Source organism: Xiphophorus maculatus, chromosome 10 (assembly GCF_002775205.1).
Source record: "Xiphophorus maculatus strain JP 163 A chromosome 10, X_maculatus-5.0-male, whole genome shotgun sequence".
NCBI lineage: Eukaryota > Metazoa > Chordata > Actinopteri > Cyprinodontiformes > Poeciliidae > Xiphophorus > Xiphophorus maculatus.
In genome coordinates, this window is record NC_036452.1 from 15,263,144 (window position 1) to 15,275,535 (window position 12,392).

General features: G+C 37.8%; 1 protein-coding gene across 1 annotated transcript in view; it reads right to left on the reverse strand.

Moving 5' to 3' along the window:
• The window catches only part of myo1d (myosin ID), a 114,312-nt gene that overhangs the window by 4,537 nt on the left and 97,383 nt on the right, over positions 1-12,392 (reverse strand). The gene's annotated exons all lie outside the window — the stretch shown is intronic.

Below are 12,392 nucleotides of genomic sequence, written 5' to 3' on the forward strand. Positions count from 1 at the left end.
CCAAAAAGATGATTGGAGGATCATCTCCACTAAAATTAAATCCTTTAGCATTAGAAACCTTGTATGAAACCAAGATGTATAAGGCTATAAATTATGGTTTTACCCCCTCTCTGACATAAACGGCATCATAATCACAACTGAATCTCACATTTATCATACAGTCACACTCACACAGGTACACATACGCTCACACAGTGAGGAGTCATAAATCATCACCATACATACAAACTGAGTTATCTGTCTCACTCAGAAAGGCGCCTTTGACATTTTTCGCAGCAATACCGAAAAAAAAAAAGAAAAATCCTAAACTGTTTTGCATAAGAATGAAGCTTTATCAAAGGAAAAAAAATATTGTCTCAAAGTGATATAGACACTGTGTCACAGAACACAAATAAATTCAAATGACTGCATGGTATATAAATCATCTGGAACACATGCGGTAAAGAAATCTAAAAACATTCTTTTCTAATTTTCATGAATTGTTTCTGTATGTAAATGCACCCTTTGTACTCAGAGAATAAAACAGTTTTATATCAAATTTGAAAATCCATCAACTCATACAATACAACGAAAGGAACTGCTACCAGTTTATTCAACAGCACTGAATCAGTTCAGCAAAAATATCTACTTGTTTAACTATAGTTACTAGTGATGTATTTAAAACTAATGTATCTGTTTTAACTGATGACATTAAGATGATGTTAGAATACAAAATACATTAAAAAGAGACATAACAGGATATATAAAGTAGTGAAGGGTGGCTCAAAATCTTTTATTTAAAAGTGAATTTAACTGAATGTACTTGAACTTCAGCTGCTGTGATCATTAATGTTCTCTGAACAGCGTTTCCTTATATGTTGGGGGAAATGTGCCAACTTTCCTTTCAGAGTGCCCTCTCAAAAAAATTTAAAATGACCATCTCAAAGCCTAGACAATTATAGATCAAGAACACTTCCAAGTATTACGAAAGGGTTTGACTCCTGGAGATAAAATATAGGGATATGAGGAATGACTGAAGAATTTGTCAAATTACTCTAAATGACACGCCAAGTAAAAATACTTGAACTTGATGAAAGAGGGAAGTAACAAAGATTTTGGTTTTATCAGAATTAAGGGGCAGGAAATTAAAAAATTAACATCAGCAAAGATTTAGGAAGTCATTAGACGCCTCTTGTCCTATATCATCCATCAAAAGAAATTCTAAGATGTTGTAGTTTAAAAAGATTATATGTATGTGAGAATAGGTGCATATGATCAAAGCGTGAAGGATTGTGTAAGAGAAAATGACGGTATTTATGAAGGACAGCGGAAGCTGAATCTATATGTACTGTTGCAGACACCATGTCTGTGCATATCTGAAAAGAAAGGCTGAGAAAATGAAGATGAATAAGTGAAGAAATCATGCAGGAGAGCTATGGAAGGAACAACCCATTTTGTGTTTCTGGAGCAGAGAGCGGCAGTGGCCGGGTTTTTAGAGACTGTCACATCCAGTTAGACCCTCTGTGGGTGAACTGGGGCTTTGCTTCGTTTGCTCTCTAACAGGATCGATGGAGGGACTCAGCCAGTGAGAATAAAATCAGCGGGAACTGTGGGGCTGCTGAGGGAGACAGAAACGTGAGATAATGTTAATGTGATGGAAACTGAGAAGATGACTGTGTGATAATTGCTCTCTGGTCGAGTGGGAGGAGGAAGTGATGGAAATATAAAGCTGCCGGGGCCGGAGGGCTGAAAGCACGATAAATAAATATGCATCTGGTTCTGTTTGGTCAAGTGTTTGTTCTGACACACTTTCCCGATGACATAGTCACTAATCATGTAAACAAATTCAATTTTTCCCATCTTGCTCTGTGCCACTTTAATCTAAAGTCTAAATTTCAGCTATGGACCTATTGAATCTGACTTGTTGCACAACAACAAAATAAACAAGAAGAAAAAAAAAACAAGGCTTGTGCTGCCCACGCTGCACTCCTCTGCAGAGCATGTGCAGCTCGCCTTATCCAGGGTGGAAAAGGCTCAGGGTAGCGCCGATGCTGGTTTCCATGGCAACCGCCCCCCCTGAACCCAACTCCCCCATCTGTCATGGCTGCCAGCCAGCCGACGGTAGTGTTTGCGTGAGTGCGCAGCGATCTGTCTATTCCTCGGTCCATCTCTCATCGCGGTCCGTCTCCGTCTCACTGTGCTGCTGGAATGCCAGAGGGAATGCTGGGCCGAGCGCTGTGTGAAGGGCGAAAAACACCGAAACGTTCCCATCCAAACCACCTCACAAAAAAAACAAAAAAAAAAACGGATTGCTGACGCATCTCTGAACCAAAACAAACAAAGACTCCTTTTAAAGAAACAATAGTAAGCACTTTAACCCTAACGAGAAAGAAATGATGATCAGCTTGGTCTTAAGTTCATTGACTGCCATATTTTACTCGTAGTCGGCTTGAGCCAGCCGGAACCCCCCCTCACACGCCCCCCTAAACCCCGGGGGCAGACTTGGTCCATCATTGGATGGCCTCTTTGACTGGAAAATCAATTCTTTACTTTACTCCAGCCCCCTTCCCCCCAGTCCATTGCATGTGTTCGTCTTTGCCCTTCAAGCCACGTGAGTCCTGAATCACTTTTGTCCCCAAAGGTAGCTTCTCTGTGTGAACAAAAAGAGGCTGGAGAAAGAGGAAGGCGAGAAAATGAAATTTGGGAGGAAAGAAAAGTTGAAAACAATGGGTGAATGTCAGTTTACCCTTCATACCTTATTAGTTCAAAAAACAACAGATTGTGTAGTTTCATAGAAACCAAATAATTATAATGTTATCTTTTTTTCACCGCTAAAAATAGGTTGGAAAATATTCTGATGAAGAATTATTATTAAAGTTATTTTTACATGCATCAGTATGCTTCATGGGTGTTCGAGATTTGTACACACAGATGCATCTCAAGGATTATGGAAAAGGTAACTTAGGTTCAGTGATTCAGTTACAAAAGGGAAACTCAATTAATAGATCCATTAAATACAAAATGATATTTTTCTGTTTATTTTGCTTACAGACAAAGAAAATCCAAACTTTCAGAAAATTTGAATATCAGACAAGACCAACAAAAAAACAAGTTTAAAACAGAAATGTGGGCAAACTGAAAAGTAGGTTAGGACCTAATTTAGATGAGTCAATGCCCAATGTGTTTGTAACCTTTATTTCGACTTGCCTTTAGTTTTACCAAGAAAAACTACAACCATTCCTTCTTTGCTATGCGCTAGTCAATTAGTACATTAGTACTGTTCAAGACGATGTGTCGTAATCCTGTGAAGGCTGTGACAGACATTGTGCCTTGTTTCAACTTTCCCCCAATATTCATAAAAACAGTACTGTAAACAGTTAGGTCTTATTATAATTACTTTGTATGGCTTAAAAGTAGAGTCATTAGTAATAGTAGTGCATTTAGAGTGCATTATGTTTTTGTTCTCTCGGTAAGATCATAAAAATTGTCCCGGTGAAAGATCCCTTCTTACATTACAATCAATGACGGCAGTTCAGCTTTTTGAATGAGTGTCGGAGTTTAGGAGTGAGATGTTTTAACCTAATCTGAATAAAGCAGAAAGAGAAGAAAGTTGGAGGACACAGTAATAAAAGGTAACCTTGGATATGGAATCATCAAGTGAAACAAAAAGGGAAAACAAGAAGTCTTGCTGCTCCTCACAGGATCAAAATGAAAAATGTGATCATATCTGAGGCCCATTTTTTATATATTTTTCCAATCATTTACTTAGAGGTTAGTCTGCTGCATTATAATGTAAAACATTACTTTGGCCTTCCATATCAAACTTTGTGACAGTTTGCAGTTATCTTTTCACCGTCTTTAGTATTTTACTCTTCGTTTTATTTTATATTTACACATTAAAGTGATATTTGGGTTTGGTTATTTGTGTGCTTTCACTGTAGAATCATAAAAATGATAAAAATCTTAATCTTTTTATTTGACAGCAGCAGAGAAAAATTAACTGTCACAAATGTAAACGCAAGTTAGCATTAAATGAAAAGTGATTGCATCCATGTTTGCCGCCCTGTTCTGTGTCTTTTTCTTTCTTATTTCAAATCTCTCTAGTGTGGTAAATGGGTTATAATTTGTTTAATAAAATTAAAAAATGCTTAAGTAAAAATATTCCCAATTTTAAAACAAGTCTTTAAAAACATAGCAAAGCAAGGGCAGTGGAAGAGGGATGAGATGCAGTAGAGATCACCTCAGATCCATTAAACCATCCAGCTCACCTTCTGGGTCTTTCCTCTAACAAGGTACTGGGATGTCCCCCAAGCTGACATCTGCTAAAATATATATGAGTACTGCAGGTGGGGAGGAGGCGATGGCACGCTGGAAAGCTAAAGTTTGTTCTGACTCAAGTGAAATATTCCTTCCTTCCTTTCTGGGTGAGATGACATTTGGGAATGAAACTTAAAGGCTGATGGAACAGAATTCTTAATCAAGCTCTTTGTTTTATCTCCAAGTATGGATTACTTTAATCCCTCATAGACTGAGATGTATGTTTCCAACTTTTAGTATCAGTAACAGCAATGAAGAGGAGACGTACTTGATTCAGAATAGGAACCACCTCGCACAGATTGAATCAGAAAAATACATCTGTCAATGCTTCAAAGAGGATCTGCTTCCCAGGTGCACAAAGCGCTGTCTTTATGTCAATATTTTAGATCTTAAGACAACTTGGAGATCAAAATGAAAGAAAAAGAAGGAGAAATATGTTTGATATGTGTTCAGACAGTGTGTATTGTTGTGTTTTTAGTTCAAAAACCATCAGGTCAGATTTGGACAGTGTTGCCTTTATGACTGATGGAGAGTCAGGTTTACATCCAAGCTTTTTGTGCACACAAACACATCAGGATCAAAACAAAAAATAATATATACACAGTTCTATAACAAAAAAGGTTCCTCACATATTTCTGGACTTTCGATTTAGTAGTCGGTGATGCCTTCAGTTTGAATAACTGTATAACGTGTAAATAATGCCAGATTCTAACGCTGATTCTGAAGGATTTTCCTTTATGCTTTTAGATTTTTTCCCCTGAGCAACACAACTCAGAAGAAAAAGAATATGAGGAAGATGAGAGAGCGCAAGGATTCTAGTTAAAATTTGCTCAAGCTTTCTTGTTCAGTTAGGCTCCACCAACTCAATGTACTGTAGGTGATATAGTTGAAGTGAACAACAACCAGGAGAAGGAGAATTTTTTGCAACCTAAACTAGTATAAATCTATTTATGTTCTTGTTGGAAATGTCCATGCATGTTTGCAAATAAATGCCACACTCAGCGTCTATACCAGGATGTACTAAGATGCAAGGTAAGTTGGTAATGCCGTAAGGCTGCTGGAGGACATACTGACCATATTTCCCCGCTCTGCTACTTTCTCCTACTACTCTGCAATTACTGTCTTTAGCTGTAACTATGTTATCCTTTTGTTTTTTTTGTCTCTAGTAGTAAACAATTAAATTAGCTACTGGTGTGATTAACTATGTTTACTCTGTTTTTCATCCCACTGGCTTAGAGTTTATATGTTTGCTGGGTTTCTATTCCAGATGTAGCCACTTAAGAAACTACTGCTGACATTAACCCTAACATTTTTCTTTAACATACAAAGTATTCCTAAAGCAGTGTTTCTGCGTTTCTTCTGTCTGCTTGGTGTTCTGATCTCCCTCTTTAAGTTAAGCCCAGGTGCCACTTACACTGCTGGAGCTTCCTCCGGTTTAAAGGGCCACATATGGATTTTGGATGAGGTTATTGCTACAAAAACAGACCTGATGCAGTAAGCTAGATCATCCAAATGGAACAATAAACTGAACTTGACCCCTTTATGTTTATAACTGGTATCAGATTGTAAGATATGTAATGGACTTTGAATCGGTCTGTATAATTAGATTGAACTGAAAAAATGTATTTTGTGTATAAACCGCATCAGATTTTCTGGTCTTTGTGTAAAATGTAGATCAGATCAGAAGCAAAATAAGAAGAATTAACTTTGATGTACTCAGAGGTACATTTGCTCTAAAATACAGGAGGAACAAATACATTGCTGTGTTGCATTTAATTATAAACAGGTTCAATTGATTTTATAGCTCTCCAAATTGTCGACGTGATTTCTTTTTGTTTCAAAAAGTCCTTACTGTTAAGTAGTTAAATCTGTTTAAAACACATTTTCACTTGTGCTGCAATGTTCTAAATCGAGTCTGACAATACAAATACCGACTTTAATGTTTTTCTACAGAAGTCTCGTAGAGGTTTTCTACCCAAGCCTCAGAATCGCCAGGATGTTCGTGACTGTATGTTCAAGCTTTGCATACTCCAGTCATCGTTTTTCATAACTTCCTGCCATCCTCCTTTCAGTTAACTGGAAATGTCTTCAGCAGATCTACACAAAAAGCCTGTTAATCTCACTATCACACTTTCTTTGTCTCACATGGCTGCATTGCATGTCTCACATCCTTCTGTGAGCTGCGTTCACACAGAGCAACAAATGGCACCATGCACTCAGCAGCACAGACTCACACCTACATAAAAACTAAAAATAATCCAGTGCAGCAAATAGGTGGAACAGTTCTTGTCCCTGATTATCATAACACAAAGAACCTGATTCAAAGCAGCTGGATGGATGAAACCGCAAAAAAGATGATCTGCCCCAGTTTAAAGTGGCTGTGGCTTAGAGAGGTTCACGCTGTGAAAACTGCCCGAGAGGCTGTTTGACTGCAGCTCTTTAATTAGCATGACTGTGCCTTAGAGCTGTGCAGTTTTGATGGAGCTGCAAAGTGCAGATGTAATGTTTCAATAGAGAAATGCAAAACAAAGTAGTTCTAAAGAAATTGAAACATGAAGTATTTTCCATAAGCCTGGCTCTTAAATCAGTCCACTATTACAAAAATTAATGTATGATTGCCTATACTCTTTTAAAGTTTTTTTTCTTTCTTTTTTACAGGAGATGCACTTGTCAGAGATTTTTAGGTCAATTTAGACCAATTTTGTAAACCTGCCAATTTCAAACATGGCAGGTTCTCTTTTGGAACAAACTTTTCACAACAGCATTACTTCACAAGTGGGACAAAGACCTTGCTTAGCTTGATATCATCACAAAGGCTATTCTGACGACCACAGGAAAGTGCTGATGCCTGAGCACATTAGATTAACAATGCTGGTCAAAACTGGAGCAGAAATGTCAAAATTTACCTCAATACTCACCCCTTTCTTTTTAACATGATGTTTTTTTTAATATTATTTTTTGGACATGGAAACAAATACAACTGTTAGGAACTCAAGCCTGGAAACAACTGAAAAGGAAAAGTTGTTAAAATGATAATAAATTTCCTCAATCGATCAACTCTAAAGTCAAATTAAAACTTTTCACTCAACCTTAAAAAGGAAATCAGAGCATCATAAACTGATTTTGCCTTTGCTCCCCATCCAATCAGAATACAAACCCAAGCACAAAAGAACAGTGTTAATAAGCAAGTTAATAAACACAACAACAATAAGACAGCATATAAAAGAAAGGTCTAAAGCTTCAAAATAAATGCTTAAAGGGACAGAAGTTCCCTAAATCTAAACATAGCTGAGCAAGAATGATGCCTTCATATAAGAGATAAAAATAACAATAAGCAGATCATATAGATCTTTAAAAAAAACCTCCAACATGTGAGGGTGCGTATTACACAACATCATTGTCCCCAAAGGACAGATTAGACTTTAAAGAAAAGTCAGTCTGCAGCTTAGAAAGTACAAGAATTGCAATATGAAGTTTTATTATACTCAAGCAGGAAACTAAGCTAAAAGAGCCCTACTTTTTAATATTCTCCGTGAGTCTCTCTTATTTTTTTGCACAGTAAGCGAGATCTGGACTGCTGCATTTATGGAATAGAAACGCTGACAATCAAAAGCCGCCAAAGGTGGTAAATGGTCTGAAATGGTTTTCAGACCATTTTACTTTAACATCCCCAAATAAAATCCAATGCAAGCAAATGCCTTAAGATGTCACATAATTACTTAATTCCTCCTGAATGTAATTTGAGTTCAGTATAAATGTATCTCACGTTTTGAACAGTTTAATTTGTTATCTGGTGATGGAAAGAAAATGACACAAGGATATCTACCAATACTTGCTGTTTACCACAGAAAGGTTGTTAGAAGGAGGATGCCATCAGAGGAGACTAGAGTGTTTTGGCCTATATAGCACTGTACATCATCCTGAACACACCACTTCTAATGGGAAACAAGGAGGCAGCAACAAATTGCAGGGACACTTCTTTTCAGCGTGGAGAGGGAAGTTAGATCGATGGAGCTAAATAAAAGGCAATCTTTAAAAAATAAACCTGTAGTTTTTTTTAAAGAGTAAAAAGAGTAAACCAGGGCAGGGATTTTCCTTGCTGGACAGAAACTATAAACATAATTCCAGAGTTAAATTACATTCATGTGGCTTTTTTAAAATAAATGTTAAAAAGGACACCTATCTTTTGTGTTTTATGCTAGAAGGAAATTTAGCATCTACTAAATGAAAATATGAGGAAAAGTGATGGTTTAATTCTATAAACAAACTCAGTTCTTGCTGGTATGCCAAAGACCCCCTCCACCCTCTCTGTTGCACTTTATTAATATCTGGCTCATAAATCCCAGAATTCAACTCTGAGGAGAGTAGAGGATAGATAAATTGACAAAATATGCAAAATAGTAGAAGGTGCTCCATATGCCATTATTAGATTCACTGCCCTTATTCCCACAGGACATGTAATGAATAGGTGGGATCAGTGACATTTTTTATTTAAGCTGCTGTGAGTCTGGTGTTCCCAGTCGTTTCCCCATTAAACAAAAGAACACTTCTCACCTCAACGTTTCAACTGTTTAAGAGATCAGTGGGGGATGAATTAGGAACGGAAACTCAAAAATCAAAGGCCTCCAGGTCCCTGGAGGACACTGTTGCCGCTCCACAGATGGTGGCGGCTAACACACTGCACAGTCATTATATCCACACAGCAGGTGGTTTAACCAGCTCATATTTCCAACCGGGTCAACACCACTGGACCTTTTCTCCTCTTAAAACCTCAAAACCACTGAGCTAAATCATACTCACCAATCAGCTGTGCCTTTGACCTTTTCTAAAGGACACTCCACACTCTGAAGGGCCAAAGGAGTTAACTTAAAACACATTAGGTAAATCAATACACTGGTTCACACTGAGTCAAAGCAGATAAAGACAGGTCGCGTCCTTTAAGTCTTTTTCCTGAAGATTGAGCGTTCACTTCTCAAGTAGTTACGTTTCCAATTTTGTTCATTAAAGCCAGTCAATGCCTAATCAAAGTTTCATCTCTTAAAACAAATCTTGTCAGGTCGTGATAAGTTTCCTTTCAAGAGCTACAAGAGTTCGAAGGCACTGAATGAATCATTGCACGAGATGGAGATAAAATATCAAATTCACAGTTTTTCATTGTAAATACAGTAAGTGTCAGTCAAGATGATGAGTATGAGAAAAAGAAAAAGGACACAGTTTAGATTCTGATCATTTTTTATAAGGCAGTCAGAATCTTCCCTGCAGTGGGGAGCTCTCTGACTTGCCCATTCATCTTTTAAGAAATGCATCAGTCAAACTGAATGGATAGAGTCTTTGAGCATCAATTTTCAATGTTTGCCACATGTTCTCTGTTGGATCTACATCTGATATTTGGGCCATACATTGCTTCAATCTAAACCTCTCTGTTGCAGTTCTGCCTGCATGTTTAGAGTAATTATTGGGACGTGTCTGGCATACATCAAGAAGATGTACAGTTTTTTCAACTTCAACTTCGCATGTCTAAAAAAACAGAAACACAAATTTGCAACTTTGAAGGTTACTTGTTTTAGGTCAATTAACTTTGCCAGGTAAATGTTAATGTACATTTTTAAATTTAAATTTGCTAACCATTTTTAAAGTGTGCTGTTGATGCAACACAAAATTTGTTTGACACCAAAAGTGAAATCAAAACTTATTTTATTATCTTGAAGTGTAGATAAAGTTCCAGGTCACCAGGGTAAAGTGTGTCATTTACTGAAAAGATGAAAACGAAAAATGGTGTAAAAGAGATTTTGTGGAAGTGGACTGATTCACTGAAAGACAATATAGATAAGTCAAAAGGGGACAAGACAGGAGAACGATTGATCAGAGGTGAAAAATGGAAGAAGAAATTGTTAGTGATGGGAGGAAAGGAAGGAAGAAGAACAAAAAAATGGAGGGCAATGGGTCCATAATAACTGGTCTAACAGAGGAAGCTGGTGTGCTGCTGTTGCTGGGCAAAAAAAATGTGTGTTTGGGGGTTGGGAGAGGATTGTAGAGGTCACAGGAACCTCTTAATGGTACAGCACTTAACTATTGCTTTTATACACTATGAATCAGGTGATCTAAAAGCAAGGCCACCGATTTCATTCATTTACTGAGACCAGAGCTTTTACAGTAACGCAGAGAGTTCATGGAAGGAATTCCAGAGCAAATCAACAAATGGACCTCCATGCGCGCACACACAGTTCACACTCATGGGTTCTGGTTCCAACAGCCATCAACATCTAAAAATAAATTCTCTTTTCCTGTCTGAGTGCAACGAAACCAATACCAGACAATTTCCCTAATTGTCTATCGCAGACATACATCTTTTTATGATTATGTATGTATGCTGAATAAAGGGGAAATGAAGCAATTGCTGCGAAGACAATGTTTGCCAAATCTATGGCAGCTAATTTCCACTGAGCCTCTCATTTAATTTACGGTTGTGATCTGTTTGTAATTAGCGTCTGATTCACTGCAGAGGAATCTCATTATGCAATTAATGAATGAGACGTGCCAAGTCGTATTTAGCGTTTTAATGGGAACCTAAAAGGCAAAGTTCGGGGAGTCCATTTTTCTGATCAGAAACGCTGAATAATTAAACACATTAAAATGCTCATAAATAAACCAACAGATCAAAAGTAGTTGGTTAAAAGAGGAAAGCCTAATCTGTTGAATTTTCCAGAAAAAAAAGATTTTTAAACAGGTAAATCTAATGAGATGTTTATCTGCCCACTATAAAGTCTTAAATAAGGTTTAATAATAAATCCTTCCCAGAACATTGAATCCAAAATCAAAAACATCTCTGAAACTTCAGAGGGTTTATATTGATCAGAAAGGTAACAAATATGACAACAGAACTATCTTCTAATGTCACACATCAAGCACATAAAGTAATTTTTACATGTAAATATGTTCTGTGAAATAAAAGAAATGCGGTAAAGCCAGATAAGTGTCCAAGCAGTAGCTCACAATAAAATTTAAGTGATTGTCTGACCTAAACACCTGTTAAAGGAGTCACATCTGAAAGTAAAATGTGTTACTATTATTAGATCTGGTGGGTCTGCAGAACACTCTGCAAATTGTTTTTGTCCTTGTGGGTGAGACAAAATGAAGAGGTGTGGCAAGAAGGCGGCTGACTGGATCTCTGTGGATCTGGTCCTCCGCAGTGAAAAAGTAGGTCAAACCGTCTCTCACACACCCTCGGTCTTTCATTCATACACTGCCTCTGCGACAAACTGCATATTTCTAACCCTGTAATCATTATCTCTGATGTGTACTTACAAGGTCTGCAGAAATAAACAGTCACAAAAAAAACACAAACACTCCAGCTTGGCCACCTGCCATTCATCATTCACATCTAGCCAGTGTACAGCATGTTGCCAATGTGATGAGCCATGGAGATAAGCACAAAAAGAGTCCCAGTCTCGATGTGTAAAAATCACTTGTAAGTTGTGAAATGTAACACAAAAATCAGAAGTTCTGTCAATATGCTGGATGTCAAAACAGAAATGGCCGTAAAAGCTTTGTTGTGCTAAAAATCTAAGGTTTCGATAGAAAAACCCACCTAACAACAAATCAAGATCATTCAAAACATTTCTGTTTGAAATGCTAAGGGGACACAAAATAAAAAGGGATGCACTTGGAGTCAATGTGCAGCTTTAACTGTCTGGGGAATGAGGCTAAATTTAGGTTAAGGCAAACTCCATCTTTCACTACATTCTCACACAATTTCTCTTTTGAATATTTTGGTTTTGATATCATGCGTCTCTGTCTATTTTTCCTCCAACTGTGGTCCAACGCAAGATGCGCTGGTGTTATCCGCAGCCAGCGGGGCTATTAATGGATCACATCCAGACAAGCATGGATCTAATGGTTGCCATGGGAACTGCATCCGCAGCGCCCCAGAAAGGAGGGAGGCAGTGAGTGGGAGGACGGTGGTGGTGAGGAGGAGAAGTGGAATGTGAAATGAAAAACAAGAAGGGGGAGGGGGAGCAGCGGCAGTGAAACAAGTGATGGATGGAGGAGGAGGAAAGTGAGAAGAAGGGATGGAGGAAAAGGGGGAGGAGGAGAGA